Genomic DNA, 15171 nt, shown 5'->3' on the forward strand with positions numbered 1-15171 from the left:
CTCCTCCTCCTCCTCCTCTTCTTCTTCTTCTTCTTCTTCTTCTTCTTCTTCTTCTTCTTCTTCTTCTTCTTCTTCTTCTTCTTCTTCTTCTTGTTTTTCAAGGCAGGGTTTCTCTGTGTAGCCCTGGCTGTCCTGGAACTCACTCTGTAGACCAGGGTGACCTCAAACTCAGAAATCTGCCTGCCTCTGCCTCCCAAGTGCTGGGATTAAAGGCATGTGCCACCACTGCCCGGCAAAGATTTATTTTTACTATTTTTAATTATGCTTATGTCTGCATGGTGGTAAGTGCTGGTGCCCACGGAGGCCAGAAGAGGGTATTAGAACCCCTGGAGCGAGGGTTCCAAGGTGTTTGGGACTGTTCAGTGAGGATGCTGGAACTCCAATTCAGGTCCTTTGCAAGAGCAGCATGCCCTCTCTTTGATAACTTCAAGGGTCAACAGACTCAGGGCCTCTCCCCACCCAATGTATTCCTCCTGGGCTGAGACAGGACACTTCCATGGAGATCTCCATGGCAACCACTTTTTCACCCTTCAGAGACACCCTGACCCCATGACATGATCTCCACTGTTGGGTGGGCAGCATCTCTCCGGGTTAGTTCACAGGCTTTTTGGCCAGTTAAGATTCTCAAATTAGGATTTTAAGAGATCACCCACCAGCAAGATTAAAATTATAATTCTACACACTAAATGTATAATCATACACATATAGCATGTGTAATTATGATGTGACAATACTTTCTCTTTTTAAAATAATTGTGTGTAGGAGTGCCTGCATGTGCATCTGTGCACCACATGCGTGTCTGGTGGCTGAAGAGGGCATTAGATCCCCTGGAAATGGGCTGCCTTGTGAGTACTGGGAATCGAACCTGGGTCCTTTGGAAGGGCAGCCAGCCTTTTAACTGCTGAGCCACCTCTCCAGCCCGGACGGATAATATGTTCTATCTTTAACCAGGGGTGACGAACACGGCAACAAAGAAAGCATATGGGCCATAAATCAACCAGGGGGATTTTGGAATTCATTTTTCAACCAGTCAAGATTTCAAGCCGTAAACGGCTCTTTATTATGGAAATGCCACAGGCTGCCTTTAGAGGAGGGCAGGAACATGGGGCTGAAATGGCCCTGGTTAATGGGGAACACTTTGTAAAGAGCCCGTGCGAGGTCTGACATATTCTCAATTTTATATGTTTGAAGTGAGGAGGAGACGAGTGGATCACCCGCAGGGAGTGCGGATATGAATTCCCAGGGGGTGTTTACTTAAATGGAGCCACTTAGGAGCCGTGCAGTGGGAATCCATCCAAATTCTGCCTGTTGTCTCAGAGCCTGCGAAGCGCAGTCAAAGGAGGGCGGGTGCCACCTCTGTGAACCCCGCGTATCCACCGCTGCTTTTCTCTTCATCAAGTGGCACTGCAAAGTCCATTCCAAAGCTCTGGAAGATTGTGCTGTAGAAGCAAAAGCAGGCAGCTGCTACCGGGGAGATAAATGGGACCTGGAAGACCCCAGCAGTTCTGTGGAAGAGAGCAGTGTGTGCTGACATCTGAGCATGTCTCTGGGGGAGTGTCCCTTACAAACTTCCATGGTGGGTAGAACCTGTTCCCATTGTGTGTTCTGGGGTGTTGGAGGCTGGGCTGTGCCTTGTCTTGGCGTGGGGTCTGCCCCAAGCACAGTCCGAACTGAGGATCTGTGGTCAGAGCGATGTGGGAGTGATTCTGGGCACAGGAGAATAAAGAAGCAGAGATATTCCCAGGATGCACTTGGAGCCGCTGATTCTGTGGGAGTCACTGAGGTCTGACAGGCCTCTAACTTAGAGGTGGAATCTGTGTCCACTCCCCATCCCTATGACTCTGGGACTTCCAGAGCATAAACTGAGTGAAGAGAGGTCTTGGAGTTTTCATCTTGTTAGGCTTTTTGTTCTTAGAATTCTGAGCCGCTACAGAAGGAGCCTGATCACCCTGAAGTGGCCATGCTGGCAGAGAGCTCCAGCTACATGGGGGTGTGGGGTGGGGTGGGGTGGGGTGAGTCTCTTAGATCTCTGCTCACAGTCTTAGTGGGGTTGACTTCTGAGCTCTCCAGGCCGACTTAACACATACGAAGAAAGTCCCCAGGCAAGCCAAACCATGGTGCCCTGACTTCCGGCTCTCGGGTCTTCCTGGCGGAAATTGCAGATGTGGTGCAGCCATGTCTGACCTGGGACCTGATTGGAAGAAGCAGATGCAGCTGGTTTTTGGTTGAAACCACTACGTTTCGAGCTGGAACAGACAGTATTTCCATGCAGCAACAGACAATGGGTACTGTGGGTGGCCATCCTGGGCTACCTGAAACTATCTTCAGATACATGGTAAGATAGAGGCCATCCTGGGCTACCTGAAACCATCCTTAGATACGTGGAGAGATAGAGGCCAGCCTGGGCTATGTGAAAGAGTATATTTGAGGACTTGGCTATGGAGCCCCACAGAGATCGCCCCCACTGATAAAAGCCCAGGGTTGATTCTCTTGGGCTGGGCTGAGCATTCATCGTGTTGCTTTTCTGCCTTCTGTTGGCAGGTACATGGAAGCTGGATAATCTCAGGGCTGAAACCCACAGGCCTCCGGGGCTGCAGAGATGACTCAGTCAGTAAAGTGCTGTCTATACAAGGCTGAGGACCTGAGTTCAGATCCCTGGAGCCCATGTAAAAAGCCAAGTGTGGTAGTGTGTGCCTGTCACCCCAGCACTGGGGAGGCAGGCACAGGAGGGTCTCTGGGGCTTGCTGGTCAGCCAGCGTAGTCACATAGGCAGCCTTCAGATTCAGCGAGAGACCCTGACTCACGAATAAGATAGAGAGTAGAAGAGGAAGACACCCAGCTTCTTCTTGCCTCCACAGGCATGCATGTGCCCAGATGTGCACGCACGGACGTGGACTGTTAATCTCACCGGGTGAGGAAAGGCCAGTGCAAGCTTTATTGAATGCTGGCCAGGACTATACCCAAGACCTGTGCTCAGTCTGGCACAGACTGCGTTAGTCAGGGGCTTATAAGGGCAAAACTCACCATGCTACGTACTTCCTGCCTTCGTCCAATCAGAGGCAAGCATACATCCTGATATATTCTTTGTCTACAACCCTCCTGTTGTGCTCCAGCCTATCCTGTCAGTTGGGGCAACCAAGCTTGTTTACAGAAGTGAAAACACGTGGCTTGTTTTTCGTACATGAACAGCCCTCAGCGTGCCAGGAATCTATCTGTCCTTCAGCAAGCAGAACTTACAGGTTAGAGACATTTGTTTTCTAGATCTCTTAAGTACAGTAATTGAAACTTAAAACATAACATTATTCATCATAGTACAAGAACATATCCACTTACAGGTATGCAAACACATATGGACATGCGAACGCATACAAATTCACATGCCCTTTTTTTTTTTTTTTTTTTTTTTTGAGGCAGGGTTTTTTTGTGTAACCCTGGCTGTTCTGGAACTCACTCTGTAGACCAGGCTGGCCTTGACCTAACTCAGAAATCTACCTGTCTCTGCCTCCCAAGTGCTGGGGTTAAAGGTGTGCGCCACCACTGCCCGGCGGCCATTTTTTTGAAAGACAGAGGGACACATGCGTCTTTGCGAGCATTCAATAGGAAAGGATCCATCAAAATTTAAAACATCTTAACTTCCTTTGGAGACCTCGGAGAAGGCCTGTTTGCTGCAGACTTTCTTCCTGCATCCAGCCTTCCTTTCTCCCTGTGGTCTCAGAAGCTTCACCTTAAATGGTCTTTAAAGCTCCTCTTTCCTAGCTTTAATTCCCATGATCCCGGTTGTCCAGTACGAAGTCGAAGGAGCTGGAGATGGTCAAGGTCACCAGCTATGCTTGGAAGATGGTTTTTAAAAAACTGTCTTGACCTTGGAAGGATCCAGAACCTGCAACTCGGCCTGTTGTGCAGTCCCTTGGCGTTTGTGAGTTTCTTTAAGGAAAGGTGACTTAGAGTCTGGAGTTGCTTGTGTCTTTCTTTCCTTCACTGTTGGAAGCCTCACAAAGACACCGTATGAAAGGGAAGAGTAATTTCTATGCACTTTCTTGTCAGGCTGTAAATAAGCGAGCTGAAGCTACTGGTGCATCTGCCCTGGGTGTGTGCACAGCCTCTGCTCCAGAGACATCCCAGCACATTGTGGCACCATGGGTTACAGTGTTGGGGAGGGAAGACCTTCTGGCAGTCCTGGGTTCCAACCAAGGCTTTCTAGAAGCCTAAGTCACAGGTGCAGGATCAGATCATATCAAGGGGGTCTCATTAACATAAGATGCAAAATTCACCAAGGCTACACTTGGCTTACAGGGGACCTGCAGTTCTCACAGGCAAATAGATGCTGTAGGAAAGCTAGTCTCAGTGCACGATACACATTTGTCACTGTGATTCTCCTCTCAAACTCCATGGCGTGTGTGTGTGTGTGTGTGTGTGTGTGTGTGTGTGTGTGTGTGTGAACAGATGAATGCAGGTGGAAAGGGACTGGTAGTGCCAGTAATACTTCTTAAAAGATCATCTAGGGAATCTTCCTGGATAGTATTCTTTGTCCTGGATTGAGACAAGATCTGAGGGTTTGTGGGTTCTGGAGAAGATAGCTTAAAGAAAAGGGTCAGCCAGATCATGGCCTTGCTCCTGGCTAAGGAGCAAGAGGAGAGAGATGAATAAGGGGACAGAGGCGGCTGAGATTGGATAGAGATGGAATCAGAGTGTCAACTGAGCAAAGCAGAGTTGCCAAGACCCCTCAGAGGGAATGGGGTGGGGCCTTGCCAACCCCCACCCCCCACCCCAGAGCCTCCTTCCCTGCAGCTATGTTGTCACAGAAGACTGAAGCTGCCTGACTCTGCTCTTGTCTCCAAGGATGAAGGTCAGCACCACAGCAGTGTCCACTCTGATGCTGTCTTCACGCTGAGACCTTGATATTCAATGTGAAATCTGCATTGATGAAATTTTCATTACAGAAACATCTTCCCTTTCATAGCCTTGTTAGTCTGTGGCTTTGAGGATCCGATGGTTTGGGTTCGGTTACCCAGCGAGTGGAGGATGGGTGTTATTAAACATTTAGATGATCGATGGTATGTCGGGACCACCCTCTCCTGTCACAGGCAGAGCATGAGGGGCTCAGCTAATGACTGCAAGGGAGGCAGGGCTGGGAGCCAACTACAGTGTTCTCTGAAGTCAGAGGGAGCTTGCATCTTCTGCCTGCAGCAGAGAGGAGCTGCTTAGCTACAGGGCACTCAAAAGAAGTCCAGTTGTCCACCCACTTCCCATTGACAAGTGTGTTTGAGCAGACCCTACCTGCTTCTGTCCCTCACATGTAGTAGCACAAGGCAGGTTGACCAGATGGACATTCAGACATGGTGGCTGTGAGCTGAATCAGGTTAAAGGAGGGCCCTGTGCTGTAAACTGCTTTATGTTTAACAACCAATTTTCCAGGCAGGTGACAGCAGGGTCTATGTGTCTTATACATACATACCTGTCAGATTTCCCACATATCCCATGAGACAGGTGACCTCATCATTGCATCCACTTTAGAGATGTGCTTGATAGCCTACAAAGGGCCTCCTGCTAAGGGGAATAAAGGCGGGATTTGGACTCGGGACTCCCAAGAGCCTCTGATGTAAACCTTGGCACCCAGCTCTCATTGGAAGGCACAGCATTTAAAAAGAATCTGTCCATGTATGCTTTTCACATCAAACAAGCTGTTAAAGCGATTATTGCCTTCTTAAGATGCTCTCCCAACTTGCCACAGGTCCCCTAGCAGCCCAGCCTTCTCCCAAGGGAGACCAGGGTCAAGCTCCTGGCCTACTCGGCTCCCCAGTCCCCAGAGGTTTCCCATCACTGCAGCTGATTGTCACCCATCTCTGATATTTTTTAAAAAAGCCTGCCTTTTGGCATTTGCTTTTGCTCCCCAACCAAAGACTTCCCCAATCTCTGTCCATGACTGCAGTGGTGCATTTAAAAAATAATTTGTTTTTCAAAACAAGGTCTCATGTAGCCCAGGCTCACCTCAAATTTCTTTGTAGAGGAGGATGACTTGATCTCTGATCGTCCTGCCTGCCCCTCCCGAGTGCCATGCCATCTGACCAGGTTGGATGCGATGCTGAGGATTGAACATAGAGCTTTGTGCATATTAGGCAGGTACTCTCCTGACTGAGCGACATCCCCAGCCCCCAGTCCTTCTTGAGAAGGACTCAGTCCTCTTGAGAAGTCAACAGCTGAAATAATTCTGCCCTCATCTAGGTTGGAGATAAGGTCAGTCTGCCAACCCCAGATCTCCGTGTGTTGCTGCCTCATTGAAACCTAAGAAGGTCCCCATGTATAGTCCAATCTGATGGAATGGCTTCTGGCAAACACACAGAGCCAGGGAGAGTTAAAAAGAACAGTCACACACAAACTCAGACAGGGGGTGGGGGTTATTTTTCAAAGGCCTCACTCAAAAGGCAACCCAGGATTTGAGGTTTGTGTCCCAGAGAAAAAGCAAACCAAGCAGAGGTGGCTCCATCATTCTTGTCTTTGAACAATGTGTGAGCGCCATTTTGCTGGTTGAGAGTTGGGTGCTAGGCTCAGGAGCTGGGGGAGACCCAAGTCGACACCCAGAGCCAGGGGCAAGAGGAAAAGAGAAGTCCTGGCAGCCAAGTCTGTCTGCACCAGCAGTTGGTGCCCAGAGAACTCTGAGGGGGCATATGTTGCACAGAGTGCAGCCCTCAGGGACTGAGCTGAACTAGGCGTGGGTGTCACCCATATCATAGATGTCATTACAAGGGAAGTTGGAGTTCAAGGCTCAACAACACAGAGTTCCAGAAAACACACAGGGCTTTCTGTTGAGCCCCTTAGGACGTTGTACCACAAGAAGAACAAGCCGACATAAACTCTGCTCTGTGAAGGTGAAGGTCAGCCTAAAGTGTTTTAACTCTGGGTGTGAACAGGTGCCTACCTCCACCATAAACAACATCATGAAAAGACTACAATGTCCAGTGTCTCTCACAAGAAGGTTACCAGACTTCACAGGGGAAAGCAACCAGATGCCAAGTGGTGGAAAAACAGGCAACAGGAGGCCCTGGGTTCTTGGTCACTGAAGTGGCTAATGACAAATTTGCAACATCAATTAGCATTTTTTTCAAAAAAAAAAAAAGAAAAGCTGAGGTACATTATTAGATGAATTGAATTTGAAAATACAGGCCAAGGGCGTCAAATTAAAGAGCAAGTTCCAGGGGACGCCGCACGAGGCTGGCACAGATTGTTTAGACGAAGCACACATTGTAAGTTTGCTAAAAACGATCAAGGCTGAGGGTATGGAACAAAAACCTCAAGAAACCAAAGAAGCACACTAGGGCGTGTGGGGTACTGTGGAGAATGCGTAATTAAAGTTCCCAAAGGAAGGACTGGAGGGGGCTCAGCCATTAAGAACGTTTACTGTTCTTGTGGAGCAAAGCCAGCCATGCCCAGCGAAGGAAGAAACAGTTGGGGAACAGCTGATTTGTCAATGGAACAATGGAAGTAGGAGGAAATAGAATGGCAGCTTTTAAAGCTCTGAAGGCGTGCCACGGGGCCGGCAGCCGGGATCCGAGTTTCCCACCAGAAACACTGCAGACAAATGGACACATTTTTAAAGAAGCAGAAATGAAGAGGCCACTCTGCACTGAGATGAACACCCAGAGGAGTCTGTCAGGCAGGAGAGCCATGAGCTCAAAAGGACATCCAGACACACAGGAAAGAAGGAAGACCTCTAAAAGAGGCATGTGTACATTTGATGAGAAGTCCAGCACTATAGTCCTTCAGGGCTCTAGCATCTTCTGGGTTAAATCACAGGGTATCAGGGACATGAGCCTCCAGGGTTTCCATGTGGCTGTACCACACAGGAAGTGGCCCCATTTGAAATCAGGCAGATCCTGCAGTGGGAGAGAGACCCTTCCTCTAAGCACAGTGAAGAGATCACACGAGCAACCTAACTGAAATTTGTCACATAGAATAATTACAAAAGAGTTGGTATCAGAAAGCAAGGACAGAAGAAAGTCACACAAATGGCCAGTGGTGACAAAGCAGACTCAAATTCTAGAATAATTACATAAAACGTTAACAAGGGCAGGTCTCATTTTTCTCTATGGGGGAATGGGGCTGGACCTCATATTCTGCCAAGTGGTTCACAGATATGCTATACAATGTTTGAGTCCCTGGGACCAACACCAAAGTGTAGGAGTGGGGTGTGGGGAGCCTGCTAATTGAACAGGCCTAGGGTACCTTTGGAAAGGCAGCAGCTATTTGTATGGAAGGGACAGGGACAGATACTAGAAACCAGTGATTAGCATATTCATCTACTTGGGGTGTGAAGAGCTTATGTAAGCAGGGGACCATGGCAAGTTAACAAATCAGCACAGCCCAAACAATTGTCAAATAACCCCTGCCCTTCTGCAGTCAGCTCTGGTGGAGGCCTGGATGGCCTCAGGCATCTTAAGGCTGTAGATCTTGGCAACCGGGACTCAGAGCAGCTGGAGTCAGGGATGCACAGCCAGGCAGGATCCATCCTCACACCCTGTGTTTATTCAGTTCTGCAGCTCAAGCAAAGAAAGCCCAGAGCTGAGGCAATGGGAGAAGGAGCCAATGCTGCCTGTGGATCTGAAGGCTCCAGCTCACCCTGGATGCCTGGCCCCCAGGGCCCTGCTGGGGCCAAGGCCAATGCTTGCTGGGCACAGAAGGCACATGGTGGTCTGCCACAGGGAGATTGTTGGAGTGCTCCCTGCCCTCAGCAGTCAAAGGAAAACAGGGAGGTTTCCAAGGAAAAGGGGTGCTAGGACCTGTGTGGGTATTGAGTTCTGTAACAGCTGAGGTGCTGGCTCTGCTTCCAGAGCCCCAGGGATGCTCTAATGAGGTCACCTTAGGTGAAGGCCTTCTGCCTGGGGATCGATGGCCTGACCTGCCTTACACTGTGCAGGTGACAGGCCCAAGGATCTGAGTGCCTCCTGAGAGCCTGCCTGGGTTGGAGGAGCATAGAGAGAGCTCTCAGCACAGTGGCCCCAGGTCTGGAGTCCCATCCAGGGCAGCACTGGGGAAGATGAACTTGCCACAGTAACTTCACTCCAATTGACTGATAAAAGAAACCGAATAACAGGAGTCTCGCTTTTTCTGCCTGACATTTTTGGAATTTGAAGCTAAGTTTCATGGCATCACTCACAGAGGGATGTACTTTCCAGGCCCCCACAATCCTTCCACAAATTAAAATGGAAAGACACAGCACTGGGAACACTGTCATGATCTCAGGAAGACGGGGAACTGGGGACGCTGTCGCCTCCAGAGGGAAGGAGCTGAGCTCAGACCAGGAGCAGGGCTGAGAGCACAAGCTGGAAGCTGGAAGTGAGCAGGGCTCACACTTCTCAGGAGCCTGCAGAGCCTGCTAGAGGTCAAGGGTGAGGTCGGGGCGAGGTCACTGCAGACTGGAAGAGTGGCAGAGGCTTTCTCAGTAAGCTGTGGGAGGACAAGGGGGACAGAGAAGAGGACGCTGTGGGAACCCAGACTCAGGACACAGAGTCCCCTACATGGAGGGAGATCTCTAGGTCCAGCTCTGAAGCAGAGGTGGGAGCAGCCCTTCTCCCTTGCCCAGGGTGTTGCTAAGGAAGACAGAAAGCCATGCCTTACCTGAGTGTTGAGAGGTGGGTCATAGGCAGGGAGAGAACTCGGGGACGGATAGTGACAGGGACAGACTGAAGCTGGATGCCGGAAGATGAAGCCAACAGAAAGCACAGTTCTCTAATGCCAGCCAGCTTTGTGAGGATAATTGATAAATAGAAGAAACTAAGGTACTAGGGAGATGGCTCAGAGAGAAACGTGGCCTTGAAAACATGAGTTTGAATCCCCAGAGCCCACATAGAAGCTGGGTGTGGTGGTAGTGTCTGCAACTTGGAGTTCCTATGGGAAGAGATGGGAGATGGAGATGGAGATGGAGATGGAGATGGAGATGGAGATGGAGATGGAGACTCTCAGGAAGCTTGGCAGTCCCTCAGCCTGTGGCCCACAGCTGTGAACAACTAATAGATCCAACCTCAAATAAGATGCAAGGCCAGGAATAACACTAGAGGTTTCCCCATGATACACACACACACACACACACACACACACACACACACAGTATGTGTGTATAAGATGTGCAATGTGGTGGTTTGATGAATGCCTGTGTTGAGACTCAGAAACCATGGTCAAACACACAGACAGACTCCTCACCTCCTGTAACTTCATTTTTCTTGGGCAGCAAGAACATGGCAGAACTGCACGCCCTCTTGGCAAGCCACAAGTCTAAGCACTTCTGGATGCGAATGCAGTCCACTGTCATGAGCTGTGGAAAACACACTGCCCATAAGGTCCCCAGAGTGCGTTCACCCATCACAGAAAACCCGTACTGTCTTGTCTAGCTCCCTGCTTCCAAGAACCCCGGGTTTTTTGTGAGGGAGGACGTGTGTGGCTGGCTCAGGTCAGGGGTAAGGAGTGGAGCAGAGATACTGGGTTGAGAACCAACTCTTTGGACCAGGTTTCACGGGAGCCATTGGGAGCCAGAGAGGTTCAAGACAGGCAGACAGATAGGGAAAAGGCCACAGATAGATAAGGAGGATGGCAAACTTCCACCTTCCTCGCCTTCCTCACCTAAGATAAAAGCCTGGTGGGTTTTTTTCTCCTGCTGACAGAGCCCTCTTCTGCTGACTGGCCCTGGCTAGTCAGCTATGTTCAAGGACTGATCCGAGCAATGTTACCTAAATCTGTAGGGCCCTGAGCTTCTTTTTCCTTATGCAGGCTGACCAACCCCAAATTAGGAGAAGGGACCCATCTCAGGCCACCAAAGCCACTTAAAACCCCGGGCCTCCCAGGGCTTTGCTGTGTGTTCTTTCTCACCCGTATTGCCCTCGTTACCCGACTGTGTCTTGAGCACTTTCTCTGCTTTCTAGTTCTTTCACTGGTAGAGAAATGAACCCCCAAGACCCTTGGCCAGTCACAATGACAACTCCAGCAACCCAGCCACGAGAAGGGAGCTAGAAAAGGGACCATTCAGCAAGGATAGAGTTCCAAAGCCACAGAAACACCAGGAACTACAGGAACTAAAATGGCTGGTTTGGGTAGGGTAGGGTGAGAACCAACAATTTTTTAAAAGTATTAAAACTCAGAGAATTCTAAAGTTCTGTTTGACTTTGATTAAAAGTTATAATTAAATAATGACAGAATGCATTTTTCATGTTTGATTTTTTTTTTAATTTAGAAATAAAAACACATTGCTTTTTTTGCTAATGGCTTTTCCCCCCTGGGGTGTTTTATTTTGGGATTTGTCTTGATATATAAAGTTTTGAATTCTTTTTACTACAGACTGTTTTTTTGTGGATTATCCCCTGGGGTTGCTTGTTCATTCGAGGTGTATGCACTGTTCTCAGGCCTCTCCAGAGTGTGCGTAAGGCTACAGTGAGTATCTTTGTACGTATGTGTGTGTGTGTGTGCATGTGCAGGCATGAGTGTACTGTCTGTGTGTGTGTGTGTGTGTGCATGTGCAGGCATGAGTGTACTGTGTGTGTGTGTGCGCGCATGCATGAGTGTAGAGTGTGTATGTGCATGCATGATTGTAGTGTTTATGGCATGAATGTAGTATGTGTGTGTGTATGAGTATAGTGTGCATACTTGCATGAGTTTAGTGTGTATACTTGCATGAGTATGGTGTGTGTACATGAGTATAGTGTGTGTGCATGCATGAGTATAATATGTGTGTATGTATGAGTATAGTATGTGTATGCATGCATGAGTGTAGTGTGTGTGTATGAGTGTAATGTGTGCATACATGAGTGTAGTGTGTGTGTGCATGAGTGTAGTATGTGTGTATGCATGAGTATAGTATGTGTGTATGCATGAGTATAGTATGTGTGTATGCATGAGTGTAGTGTGTGTATGCATGAGTGTAGTGTGTGTGTGCATGAGTGTAGTGTGTGTGTGCATGAGTGTAGTGTGTGTGTGCATGAGTGTAGTGTGTGTGTGCATGAGTGTAGTGTGTGTATGCATGAGTGTAGTGTGTGCGTGTAGTATGTATGTATGTGTGTATGCATGAGTGTAGTGTGTGCGTGCATGAGTGTAGTATGTATGTATGTGTGTATGCATGAGTGTAGTGTGTGCGTGCATGAGTGTAGTGTGTGTGTGAATGAGTGTAGTATGTATGTATGTGTGTATGCATGCATGAGTGTAGCGTGTGTGTGTGTGTGTGTGTGTATGTGTGTGTATGTGGGGGTGTGCATGTGTTGTGTGGGGGCATACATATATATGTGTGCATGTGGGAGTGTATGTGTTCCCCTAAAGTACATAAGATTCAGGCAGATGTGTGACTGTGAAAGGTAGCCTAGTTCCTGGTTGAGCTAAGGCTCAAAGTCCTGGAGATGCTGAAGGCATTTCACCTGTTCCCAGGCACCAGGCCCCTGTCAGTAGCTGCAGCCCTCCATAGATTTGTGACCATCAGTTACATTAAGGGCAATGCCCCAAACCCCTTTACAGATAGAGGATGTGACCTCTGGTCATGTAGGTTCAAGACAGATCTCCATTTAATGAGATACCTAAGGCCTGGAGGGCTTAGCCAATAAGCTTTCTTACCCAGATGCTCCTCCCTGCAAAAGGTATTTAACCTCAGGCCCTCTCTGGGTACAGTTTTACTCATCCACTTTCCACCATGACAATAAATGCCTTAAAACCATGGACTGCCTCAAGCTGGGCGTGGTGGCGCACGCCTTTAATCCCAGCACTCGGGAGGCAGAGGCAGGTGGATTTCTGAGTTTGAGGCCAGCCTGGTCTACAAAGTGAGTTCCAGGACAGCCAGGGCTATACAGAGAAACCCTGTCTTGAAACAAACAAACAAACAAACAAAAACTGAAAAAAAAAACCACCAACAACAAAAAAACCATGGACTGCCTCTTTTCATCAGGATCCACCATGGGAGTCGTGGAGGAGGCCTTTGCCTATAGAGCTGCCGTCTAATCTCCTGTAGAAGGCCTTTCTGTGTTCCTGGCCACAACTGCCACCAAGTTCAGGACAACCACTGACAAGCCAAGGACTCTCTCTGAGGGACCAGTTGGAGCACCCGCTCTTCCCCCCCTCAACCTCAGGCTAGATCCAGCCCATGGGCCCAGATTCCATTCTCAGCTCTTCTGCTGGTCCAGCGGTGCCTGGGTGTCCGAGAGCCTGAGAACCAGGTGGCCCTGGCCTTGTTGCAGGCCCGGGGACCCCTGAACCAGCCCCCATGCCTCAGACTGTGCTTCCCCACCCCCAGAGTGGTATCCCAGGGCTACCCTACAGCCCAACACCTGCCCGGGGACTGTGTCAGGTAAGTGTGGCCAACTTCCTGCATCCTGCCTCCCCTAGTGGCCCAGCTCTGTGGCAGAGCTGATGTAGGACCCTACACAGATCCAAATACTATTTTTAACAAATGAAGCCAAGTACTAAGCATTTTGTAAAACAACATAATTAATAACAAAATGTTTTTTTTAAAAATCTGTCTCCAGGGATTGGAGAGAAAGCCCAGAACACTGATGCTCTTCCAGAGGACCCAGGTTCAATTCCCAGCCCTCACACGGTAATTCACAACCCTGTGTAACTCCAGTTCCAGGGGATCTGACATCTTCTGGCACTGACTGCATGTGGTGCACAGACATGCACATGGGCAAAACACTCATACATATAAAAATAATTTTTAAAGAAAGAATCTGACTAAGGATAGAATTCCCTGCCCCTTCTTGCCTTGCGTTTTGCTGAGAGTCTCAGGGCTGGATTCACACACACACACACACACACACACACACACACACACACACACACACACATGCACCTCTCTCTCCAGCTGTGTGTCCTTCTAGTAGAAACACAGCCCGACTGCTCTGTTTTCCAGCACTGGCTATGACACCAGGGACATGGGGACAGAGAATATAGACTTGTTCTTGAGAACCCAAAGCTGAGACAGAGAGAGTTAAAATACAGGACCACAGCCACAGATCCAAACCCCATGGAAAGCCAGGTCTGAGCATCCTTCTGGTCCATTTGAGGTGCACGGACTCATGAACATTCTTCTGGCCCATCTGAGGTGCAGGGACTCAAACCTTCCTCTCAGCAGCTCCATGCAGATGTCTCCAGGCCAGGCCACCATTCACACCTCTGTCTTCCTCATCTGTGGGTCCTCAGGAAATGTCCACTTCTCCTCTGTGGCCCTGACTACCACCTAATTCATACAAATACTTCATGGTTCTTCTTATTCCTCCCTGGCCACTCTGCCATAGTTGTCCCTGTCCATCATCATCCCCCAGCTCACAGTGGGCCAAGGGTTTTTTTTTTAATCCAGAAAAAACCCAGTGGCCTTACAAGGCTTTGGCAGATGCCGCCTCTCACTCCCAGACACCTGCCCTAGAGCCAAGACACCTCTGGCCCAACCAGCAGTAGGACAGAGGGCTTTCTTCTCAAGCCAAGTAGTCACACAAGAGCCACCACATCATTGCTACACTAGGACAAGGAGCGTGCTGAGAGGCCGGCTTGCTTCAGGGCTTCCTGTTCAGTTGTCCATGGGCAGAATTATATACCTGGTGCAGGATGCCCTCACTGCATGCGTCACTGTGAGGGAAACACAGTGACAGAGACTCCCTCCCTCTCTCGTCCTTGGGTGAAGAAGGGCTTTGCTGACTGCTTCCTTCACAGACTGCTCCAGTGGACCTGCACTCCCAGGCCATGTCCAGCTCAGGGCTGAGCCGCATGCTCTAAGGTGCCAGGATGTGGTGGTGGTGGTGAGGTGGGCTGAAACAGGCTCCCATAAACCTAACAGGACTGGCAAGCTTCGTGGGAACAGAGGGGAAATCCCAACAGCCTGGCTGGGAGCAAAGCTCTCATCTGGTTTTCAGGTTTGTCCCCAGAGACTGGAAAACTGTCAGGCCTTTTACAGAGAGCTGAGGAGCCATTGAGCCTCCACGTAGGGTGCCCTGTGCCCAGCCTTCCTGTCTTTTAGATCTCGTTCCTTAGAAGGGGGCATTTTGTACTGAGTTTAAGCAATACATCCATTTAAATTTTCTCCAAGCTTTCTACTTACATATATCCATATAAAAGACTTCACTTGCCGGGCGTGGTGGCGCACGCCTTTAATCCCAGCACTCGGGAGGCAGAGGCAGGCGGATTTCTGAGTTCGAGGCCAGCCTGGTCTACAAAGTG

The 15171-nt window shown here is 49.2% G+C and overlaps 1 long non-coding RNA gene across 1 annotated transcript in view; it reads left to right on the top strand.

Moving 5' to 3' along the window:
- Positions 1 to 1352: 1352 nt before the first annotated feature.
- LOC110309962 overlaps positions 1353 to 15171 on the top strand; it is a 21623-nt gene continuing 7804 nt past the window's right edge. Inside the window, exons 1-2 of the long non-coding RNA XR_002379781.1 lie at positions 1353 to 1576; positions 13488 to 13558. This is a non-coding gene — a long non-coding RNA (uncharacterized LOC110309962). The remainder of the gene's footprint in view (positions 1577 to 13487; positions 13559 to 15171) is intronic.

Source organism: Mus caroli, chromosome 2 (assembly GCF_900094665.2).
Source record: "Mus caroli chromosome 2, CAROLI_EIJ_v1.1, whole genome shotgun sequence".
NCBI classification, from domain to species: Eukaryota; Metazoa; Chordata; class Mammalia; order Rodentia; family Muridae; genus Mus; species Mus caroli.